Source organism: Topomyia yanbarensis, chromosome 1 (genome assembly GCF_030247195.1).
Source record: "Topomyia yanbarensis strain Yona2022 chromosome 1, ASM3024719v1, whole genome shotgun sequence".
Lineage (NCBI taxonomy): Eukaryota > Metazoa > Arthropoda > Insecta > Diptera > Culicidae > Topomyia > Topomyia yanbarensis.
The window spans coordinates 107,031,945-107,043,813 of NC_080670.1; positions in this window are offsets into that span (position 1 = coordinate 107,031,945).

Genomic DNA, 11,869 nt, shown 5'->3' on the forward strand with positions numbered 1-11,869 from the left:
GAAACGTCGAGATTTGATGCAAACTCGAAAAAAAAATTTGACTACGATTCACTTTTTTGGATTTTGGCACATTTTTGCCTTTCTCATATAGAAAGGTTATGCAATCACTCTGAAAAACGTCAACCTAATCCCGGCCCGGAGGGCCGGGTGTCATATCCCATTCGACTCAGTTCGTCGAGATCGGAAAAAGTCTGTATGTGTGTGTGTATGTATGTATGTGTGTGTATGTGTGTGTATGTGTGTGTATGTGTGTGTGTGTATGTATGTGCGTATGTGTCAAATAATGTCACTCATTTTTCTCAGTGATAGCTGGACCGATTTGCCCAAACTTAGTCTCAAATGAAAGGTGCAACCTTCCCATCGGCTGCTATTGAATTTTGGATCGATCGGAATTCTGGTTCCGGAATTACGGGTTTCAGAGTACGGCCACACAGAAATTTCTCATATAAACTATAGGAAAAATTAAAAATAGAATTTTTATTTTTGATGCTAAATGTGTTCAAGGTGCATGAAACGTCGAGATTTGATGCAAACTCGAAAAAAAAATTTGACTACGATTCACTTTTTTGGATTTTGGCACATTTTTGCCTTTCTCATATAGAAAGGTTATGCAATCACTCTGAAAAACGTCAACCTAATCCCGGCCCGGAGGGCCGGGTGTCATATCCCATTCGACTCAGTTCGTCGAGATCGGAAAAAGTCTGTATGTGTGTATGTATGTATGTGTGTGTATGTGTGTGTATGTGTGTGTATGTGTGTGTATGTGTGTGTGTATGTATGTGCGTATGTGTCAAATAATGTCACTCATTTTTCTCAGTGATGGCTGGACCGATTTGCCCAAACTTAGTCTCAAATGAAAGGTGCAACCTTCCCATCGGCTGCTATTGAATTTTGGATCGATCGGAATTCTGGTTCCGGAATTACGGGTTTCAGAGTACGGCCACACAGAAATTTCTCATATAAACTATAGGAAAAATTAAAAATAGAATTTTTATTTTTGATGCTAAATGTGTTCAAGGTGCATGAAACGTCGAGATTTGATGCAAACTCGAAAAAAAAATTTGACTACGATTCACTTTTTTGGATTTTGGCACATTTTTGCCTTTCTCATATAGAAAGGTTATGCAATCACTCTGAAAAACGTCAACCTAATCCCGGCCAAATTTTTTTTTCGACTCGTTTAGGGTTTCTGGATTTTAACAGAGGCGTAGTTGATGGTTTACGGAGAGGGGTTACACCCCCCCCCCTCTACTGTTCGCGCCCCTCCTTTAAAAATCTCCTTAAATCACCCCTCAGACCACCACCCCATCCAGCCCTCATACCCCTCCCTTTCAACCCCGTCATCTTTAAACCACCACTGTATCACAAAGCATACCAATTTAAGCTGGGGAGTCGTTCGTTCATGGGACTTTCGCCCTCTTCACATACCCAGCCCCGCATGACAAAATGAGTTAGCAAGCAGATAACATTGATCTAATGCTGATTAGGCTAATGGAGTATGATATTTTTTTGTTTCAAGTGTTTCACCGTCGACACGTAGCTCATCAAGTTCGTGGCTGGCATGCCATTGTGTATAAGTGCAAAGTGTACTAAGAATGTAATGGACATTTCCACAATTATGTTGAACATAAAAAGCCTCCGTGCCATAGTTTAGAGAAATAAGAAAGGCACAATTGCACCGCTAGGTGGATTAAAACAGGTTTTTTTCGAGTTTGCATCAAATCTCGAAGTTTCATGCACCTTGAACACGTTTAGCATCAAAAATAAAAATTCTATTTTTAATTTTTCCTATAGTTTATATGAGATATTTCTGTGTGGCCGTACTCTGAAACCCGTAATTCCGGAACCAGAATTCCGATCGATCCAAAATTCAATAGCAGCCGATGGGAAGGTTGCACCTTTCATTTGAGACTAAGTTTGGGCAAATCGGTCCAGCCATCACTGAGAAAAATGAGTGACATTATTTGACACATACGCACATACATACACACACACATACACACACATACACACACATACACACACACACATACACACACACATACATACATACACACACACATACAGACTTTTTCCGATCTCGACGAACTGAGTCGAAAGGGATATGACACCCGGCCCTCCGTGCCGGGATTAGGTTGACGTTTTTCAGAGTGATTGCATAACCTTTCTATATGAGAAAGGCAAAAATGTGCCAAAATCCAAAAAAGTGAATCGTAGTCAAATTTTTTTTTCGAGTTTGCATCAAATCTCGACGTTTCATGCACCTTGAACACATTTAGCATCAAAAATAAAAATTCTATTTTTAATTTTTCCTATAGTTTATATGAGAAATTTCTGTGTGGCCGTACTCTGAAACCCGTAATTCCGGAACCAGAATTCCGATCGATCCAAAATTCAATAGCAGCCGATGGGAAGGTTGCACCTTTCATTTGAGACTAAGTTTGGGCAAATCGGTCCAGCCATCACTGAGAAAAATGAGTGACATTATTTGACACATACGCACATACATACACACACACATACACACACACATACACACACACATACACACACACATACATACATACACACACATACAGACTTTTTCCGATCTCGACGAACTGAGTCGAATGGGATATGACACCCGGCCCTCCGGGCCGGGATTAGGTTGACGTTTTTCAGAGTGATTGCATAACCTTTCTATATGAGAAAGGCAAAAATGTGCCAAAATCCAAAAAAGTGAATCGTAGTCAAATTTTTTTTTCGAGTTTGCATCAAATCTCGACGTTTCATGCACCTTGAACACATTTAGCATCAAAAATAAAAATTCTATTTTTAATTTTTCCTATAGTTTATATGAGAAATTTCTGTGTGGCCGTACTCTGAAACCCGTAATTCCGGAACCAGAATTCCGATCGATCCAAAATTCAATAGCAGCCGATGGGAAGGTTGCACCTTTCATTTGAGACTAAGTTTGGGCAAATCGGTCCAGCCATCACTGAGAAAAATGAGTGACATTATTTGACACACACGCACATACATACACACACACATACACACACACATACACACACACATACACACACATACACACACATACATACATACACACACACATACAGACTTTTTCCGATCTCGACGAACTGAGTCGAATGGGATATGACACCCGGCCCTCCGGGCCGGGATTAGGTTGACGTTTTTCAGAGTGATTGCATAACCTTTCTATATGAGAAAGGCAAAAATGTGCCAAAATCCAAAAAAGTGAATCGTAGTCAAATTTTTTTTTCGAGTTTGCATCAAATCTCGACGTTTCATGCACCTTGAACACATTTAGCATCAAAAATAAAAATTCTATTTTTAATTTTTCCTATTTCTGTGTGGCCGTACTCTGAAACCCGTAATTCCGGAACCAGAATTCCGATCGATCCAAAATTCAATAGCAGCCGATGGGAAGGTTGCACCTTTCATTTGAGACTAAGTTTGGGCAAATCGGTCCAGCCATCACTGAGAAAAATGAGTGACATTATTTGACACATACGCACATACATACACACACACACACTCATACACACACACATACACACACATACACACACACACATATACACACATACATACATACACACACACATACAGACTTTTTCCGATCTCGACGAACTGAGTCGAATGGGATATGACACCCGGCCCTCCGGGCCGGGATTAGGTTGACGTTTTTCAGAGTGATTGCATAACCTTTCTATATGAGAAAGGCAAAAATGTGCCAAAATCCAAAAAAGTGAATCGTAGTCAAATTTTTTTTTCGAGTTTGCATCAAATCTCGACGTTTCATGCACCTTGAACACATTTAGCATCAAAAATAAAAATTCTATTTTTAATTTTTCCTATAGTTTATATGAGAAATTTCTGTGTGGCCGTACTCTGAAACCCGTAATTCCGGAACCAGAATTCCGATCGATCCAAAATTCAATAGCAGCCGATGGGAAGGTTGCACCTTTCATTTGAGACTAAGTTTGGGCAAATCGGTCCAGCCATCACTGAGAAAAATGAGTGACATTATTTGACACATACGCACATACATTCACACACACACATACACACACACATACACACACACATACACACACACATACACACACACATACATACATACACACACACATACAGACTTTTTCCGATCTCGACGAACTGAGTCGAATGGGATATGACACCCGGCCCTCCGGGCCGGGATTAGGTTGACGTTTTTCAGAGTGATTGCATAACCTTTCTATATGAGAAAGGCAAAAATGTGCCAAAATCCAAAAAAGTGAATCGTAGTCAAATTTTTTTTTCGAGTTTGCATCAAATCTCGACGTTTCATGCACCTTGAACACATTTAGCATCAAAAATAAAAATTCTATTTTTAATTTTTCCTATAGTTTATATGAGAAATTTCTGTGTGGCCGTACTCTGAAACCCGTAATTCCGGAACCAGAATTCCGATCGATCCAAAATTCAATAGCAGCCGATGGGAAGGTTGCACCTTTCATTTGAGACTAAGTTTGGGCAAATCGGTCCAGCCATCACTGAGAAAAATGAGTGACATTATTTGACACATACGCACATACATACACACACACACTCATACACACACACATACACACACATACACACACATACACACACACATACATACATACACACACACATACAGACTTTTTCCGATCTCGACGAACTGAGTCGAATGGGATATGACACCCGGCCCTCCGGGCCGGGATTAGGTTGACGTTTTTCAGAGTGATTGCATAACCTTTCTATATGAGAAAGGCAAAAATGTGCCAAAATCCAAAAAAGTGAATCGTAGTCAAATTTTTTTTTCGAGTTTGCATCAAATCTCGACGTTTCATGCACCTTGAACACATTTAGCATCAAAAATAAAAATTCTATTTTTAATTTTTCCTATAGTTTATATGAGAAATTTCTGTGTGGCCGTACTCTGAAACCCGTAATTCCGGAACCAGAATTCCGATCGATCCAAAATTCAATAGCAGCCGATGGGAAGGTTGCACCTTTCATTTGAGACTAAGTTTGGGCAAATCGGTTCAGCCATCACTGAGAAAAATGAGTGACATTATTTGACACATACGCACATACATACACACACACATACACACACATACACACACATACACACACACATACATACATACACACACACATACAGACTTTTTCCGATCTCGACGAACTGAGTCGAATGGGATATGACACCCGGCCCTCCGGGCCGGGATTAGGTTGACGTTTTTCAGAGTGATTGCATAACCTTTCTATATGAGAAAGGCAAAAATGTGCCAAAATCCAAAAAAGTGAATCGTAGTCAAATTTTTTTTTCGAGTTTGCATCAAATCTCGACGTTTCATGCACCTTGAACACATTTAGCATCAAAAATAAAAATTCTATTTTTAATTTTTCCTATAGTTTATATGAGAAATTTCTGTGTGGCCGTACTCTGAAACCCGTAATTCCGGAACCAGAATTCCGATCGATCCAAAATTCAATAGCAGCCGATGGGAAGGTTGCACCTTTCATTTGAGACTAAGTTTGGGCAAATCGGTCCAGCCATCACTGAGAAAAATGAGTGACATTATTTGACACATACGCACATACATACACACACACACACTCATACACACACACATACACACACATACACACACACACATATACACACATACATACATACACACACACATACAGACTTTTTCCGATCTCGACGAACTGAGTCGAATGGGATATGACACCCGGCCCTCCGGGCCGGGATTAGGTTGACGTTTTTCAGAGTGATTGCATAACCTTTCTATATGAGAAAGGCAAAAATGTGCCAAAATCCAAAAAAGTGAATCGTAGTCAAATTTTTTTTTCGAGTTTGCATCAAATCTCGACGTTTCATGCACCTTGAACACATTTAGCATCAAAAATAAAAATTCTATTTTTAATTTTTCCTATAGTTTATATGAGAAATTTCTGTGTGGCCGTACTCTGAAACCCGTAATTCCGGAACCAGAATTCCGATCGATCCAAAATTCAATAGCAGCCGATGGGAAGGTTGCACCTTTCATTTGAGACTAAGTTTGGGCAAATCGGTCCAGCCATCACTGAGAAAAATGAGTGACATTATTTGACACATACGCACATACATTCACACACACACATACACACACACATACACACACACATACACACACACATACACACACACATACATACATACACACACACATACAGACTTTTTCCGATCTCGACGAACTGAGTCGAATGGGATATGACACCCGGCCCTCCGGGCCGGGATTAGGTTGACGTTTTTCAGAGTGATTGCATAACCTTTCTATATGAGAAAGGCAAAAATGTGCCAAAATCCAAAAAAGTGAATCGTAGTCAAATTTTTTTTTCGAGTTTGCATCAAATCTCGACGTTTCATGCACCTTGAACACATTTAGCATCAAAAATAAAAATTCTATTTTTAATTTTTCCTATAGTTTATATGAGAAATTTCTGTGTGGCCGTACTCTGAAACCCGTAATTCCGGAACCAGAATTCCGATCGATCCAAAATTCAATAGCAGCCGATGGGAAGGTTGCACCTTTCATTTGAGACTAAGTTTGGGCAAATCGGTCCAGCCATCACTGAGAAATGAGTGACATTATTTGACACATACGCACATACATACACACACACATACACACACACATACACACACACATACACACACACATACACACACACATACAGACTTTTTCCGATCTCGACGAACTGAGTCGAATGGGATGACACCCGGCCCTCCGGGCCGGGATTAGGTTGACGTTTTTCAGAGTGATTGCATAACCTTTCTATATGAGAAAGGCAAAAATGTGCCAAAATCCAAAAAAGTGAATCGTAGTCAAATTTTTTGCCTTTCTCATATAGAAAGGTTATGCAATCACTCTGAAAAACGTCAACCTAATCCCGGCCCGGAGGGCCGGGTGTCATATCCCATTCGACTCAGTTCGTCGAGATCGGAAAAAGTCTGTATGTGTGTGTATGTGTGTGTATGTGTGTGTATGTGTGTGTGTATGTGTGTGTGTGTGTGTATGTGCGTATGTGTCAAATAATGTCACTCATTTTTCTCAGTGATGGCTGGACCGATTTGCCCAAACTTAGTCTCAAATGAAAGGTGCAACCTTCCCATCGGCTGCTATTGAATTTTGGATCGATCGGAATTCTGGTTCCGGAATTACGGGTTTCAGAGTACGGCCACACAGAAATTTCTCATATAAACTATAGGAAAAATTAAAAATAGAATTTTTATTTTTGATGCTAAATGTGTTCAAGGTGCATGAAACGTCGAGATTTGATGCAAACTCGAAAAAAAAATTTGACTACGATTCACTTTTTTGGATTTTGGCACATTTTTGCCTTTCTCATATAGAAAGGTTATGCAATCACTCTGAAAAACGTCAACCTAATCCCGGCCCGGAGGGCCGGGTGTCATATCCCATTCGACTCAGTTCGTCGAGATCGGAAAAAGTCTGTATGTGTGTGTGTATGTATGTATGTGTGTGTATGTGTGTGTGTATGTGTGTGTATGTGTGTGTGTATGTGTGTGTGTATGTATGTGCGTATGTGTCAAATAATGTCACTCATTTTTCTCAGTGATGGCTGGACCGATTTGCCCAAACTTAGTCTCAAATGAAAGGTGCAACCTTCCCATCGGCTGCTATTGAATTTTGGATCGATCGGAATTCTGGTTCCGGAATTACGGGTTTCAGAGTACGGCCACACAGAAATTTCTCATATAAACTATAGGAAAAATTAAAAATAGAATTTTTATTTTTGATGCTAAATGTGTTCAAGGTGCATGAAACGTCGAGATTTGATGCAAACTCGAAAAAAAATTTGACTACGATTCACTTTTTTGGATTTTGGCACATTTTTGCCTTTCTCATATAGAAAGGTTATGCAATCACTCTGAAAAACGTCAACCTAATCCCGGCCCGGAGGGCCGGGTGTCATATCCCATTCGACTCAGTTCGTCGAGATCGGAAAAAGTCTGTATGTGTGTGTGTATGTATGTATGTGTGTGTGTATGTGTGTGTATGTGTGTGTATGTATGTGCGTATGTGTCAAATAATGTCACTCATTTTTCTCAGTGATGGCTGAACCGATTTGCCCAAACTTAGTCTCCAATGAAAGGTGCAACCTTCCCATCGGCTGCTATTGAATTTTGGATCGATCGGAATTCTGGTTCCGGAATTACGGGTTTCAGAGTACGGCCACACAGAAATTTCTCATATAAACTATAGGAAAAATTAAAAATAGAATTTTTATTTTTGATGCTAAATGTGTTCAAGGTGCATGAAACGTCGAGATTTGATGCAAACTCGAAAAAAAATTTGACTACGATTCACTTTTTTGGATTTTGGCACATTTTTGCCTTTCTCATATAGAAAGGTTATGCAATCACTCTGAAAAACGTCAACCTAATCCCGGCCCGGAGGGCCGGGTGTCATATCCCATTCGACTCAGTTCGTCGAGATCGGAAAAAGTCTGTATGTGTGTGTGTATGTATGTATGTGTGTGTATGTGTGTGTATGTGTGTATGTGTGTGTGTATGTGTGTGTGTGTATGTATGTGCGTATGTGTCAAATAATGTCACTCATTTTTCTCAGTGATGGCTGAACCGATTTGCCCAAACTTAGTCTCAAATGAAAGGTGCAACCTTCCCATCGGCTGCTATTGAATTTTGGATCGATCGGAATTCTGGTTCCGGAATTACGGGTTTCAGAGTACGGCCACACAGAAATTTCTCATATAAACTATAGGAAAAATTAAAAATAGAATTTTTATTTTTGATGCTAAATGTGTTCAAGGTGCATGAAACGTCGAGATTTGATGCAAACTCGAAAAAAAAATTTGACTACGATTCACTTTTTTGGATTTTGGCACATTTTTGCCTTTCTCATATAGAAAGGTTATGCAATCACTCTGAAAAACGTCAACCTAATCCCGGGCCGGAGGGCCGGGTGTCATATCCCATTCGACTCAGTTCGTCGAGATCGGAAAAAGTATGTATGTGTGTGTATGTATGTATGTGTGTGTATGTGTGTGTATGTGTGTGTGTGTATGTATGTGCGTATGTCTCAAATAATGTCACTCATTTTTCTCAGTGATAGCTGGACCGATTTGCCCAAACTTAGTCTCAAATGAAAGGTGCAACCTTCCCATCGGCTGCTATTGAATTTTGGATCGATCGGAATTCTGGTTCCGGAATTACGGGTTTCAGAGTACGGCCACACAGAAATTTCTCATATAAACTATAGGAAAAATTAAAAATAGAATTTTTATTTTTGATGCTAAATGTGTTCAAGGTGCATGAAACGTCGAGATTTGATGCAAACTCGAAAAAAAAAATTTGACTACGATTCACTTTTTTGGATTTTGGCACATTTTTGCCTTTCTCATATAGAAAGGTTATGCAATCACTCTGAAAAACGTCAACCTAATCCCGGCCCGGAGGGCCGGGTGTCATATCCCATTCGACTCAGTTCGTCGAGATCGGAAAAAGTCTGTATGTGTGTGTGTATGTATGTATGTGTGTGTATGTGTGTGTATGTGTGTGTGTGTATGTATGTGCGTATGTGTCAAATAATGTCACTCATTTTTCTCAGTGATGGCTGGACCGATTTGCCCAAACTTAGTCTCAAATGAAAGGTGCAACCTTCCCATCGGCTGCTATTGAATTTTGGATCGATCGGAATTCTGGTTCCGGAATTACGGGTTTCAGAGTACGGCCACACAGAAATTTCTCATACAACTATAGGAAAAATTAAAAATAGAATTTTTATTTTTGATGCTAAATGTGTTCAAGGTGCATGAAACGTCGAGATTTGATGCAAACTCGAAAAAAAAATTTGACTACGATTCACTTTTTTGGATTTTGGCACATTTTTGCCTTTCTCATATAGAAAGGTTATGCAATCACTCTGAAAAACGTCAACCTAATCCCGGCCCGGAGGGCCGGGTGTCATATCCCATTCGACTCAGTTCGTCGAGATCGGAAAAAGTCTGTATGTGTGTGTGTATGTATGTATGTGTGTGTGTATGTGTGTGTGTATGTGTGTGTATGTGTGTGTGTATGTGTGTGTGTATGTATGTGCGTATGTGTCAAATAATGTTACTCATTTTTCTCAGTGATGGCTGGACCGATTTGCCCAAACTTAGTCTCAAATGAAAGGTGCAACCTTCCCATCGGCTGCTATTGAATTTTGGATCGATCGGAATTCTGGTTCCGGAATTACGGGTTTCAGAGTACGGCCACACAGAAATTTCTCATATAAACTATAGGAAAAATTAAAAATAGAATTTTTATTTTTGATGCTAAATGTGTTCAAGGTGCATGAAACGTCGAGATTTGATGCAAACTCGAAAAAAAAATTTGACTACGATTCACTATTTTGGATTTTGGCACATTTTTGCCTTTCTCATATATTGCCTTTCTCATATAGAAAGGTTATGCAATCACTCTGAAAAACGTCAACCTAATCCCGGCCCGGAGGGCCGGGTGTCATATCCCATTCGACTCAGTTCGTCGAGATCGGAAAAAGTCTGTATGTGTGTGTGTATGTATGTATTTTTTTTTTTTTTTTTACAATGGAGAAGACCTTTATGTCCTAGCCCAGTACACGTGCTAACGGTAGGGTCCAATCTACCACACGGGGTGCACTGGGGGCGTGTCGGACTCGAATGGTGACCAGCCATTAATACCGACTAAACTCCATTGGGCTCCGCCATCATTCCTCCCAGGAACTACCTCTCGGTATTACTGCTGGGGGGATGGCTGTACTAAGTGTACTCATTCACTCTCACTCACGCGATCATACATCCTGTATGAGGCTTACTTGGGTGCTCTCTCAATCACACTTTGATTCGCTCTCAAACACTCCCACATGAGGCTGACTTTTGTGCTCACCTTTTACGTTCCATGCGAGGCTGACTTGTGTGCTCACCTTACTCATTCCTTGCTAGGCTTACTTTTGTGCTCGCCCTACCCATACATGTGAGGCTGACTTGGGTGCTCACCCTATCACCTGATTCACTCTCAATCGTGCCACTCTATTGTACCTTTGTCACTCCCTCTGGCATCCCATGTGGGACATTTTTCTTAGGCCCCACTTCTGACATACCATGCGAGGCTGACTTTTGTGCTCACCTTTTTCATTCCTTGCTTGCTACCAACCTGTGAGGCTGACTTTTATGCTCACCCTTAACATGCAGTGTGAGACTGACTTGGATGCTCACCCTTTCACTCCTCTGCCACGCCATGAGGCATCGATAGCTTAGTTCCAACATACTACGCTACGACCCTCCCGTCTTGGCATGAGGCAGTCCACTTATACGCCTATACACTCACTCTTCTGTCTTGCTTCGGGGTGGCTGGGTTTACCCCTTACGCGGTTGCCATTCGCTGCGCCAACCTACCTCGGCATGAACAGACCATTCACTCTCTTATTTTGCGCTTGGCCTTTTTCGCTCCAACTAACCAATCACTAGTTAGCCGTGCCCGCCGTCTGTTGCTCGGTTCGCCAGATTACCTGTAGCCTACTGGCAATCTGGATGGTAGCAGCCGAGACTGCGTTCCACTTCTCCACCGTTTGACACATCCGCTGGATAAGGGTATCCGGGGTTGTGTCCCAGCCACAGACGTCAAGCATTGCTCTTCTTTCGACGTCGAACCGATGACATACGAACAGTATGTGTTCGGCAGTTTCGTCTACACCTGGGCAGTCCGGGCAGACTGGGACCTCCGCGTGTCCGAACCTGTGGAGGTACTGACGGAAACAGCCATGGCCTGACAGGAATTGTGTCAGGTGGAAGTGAACTT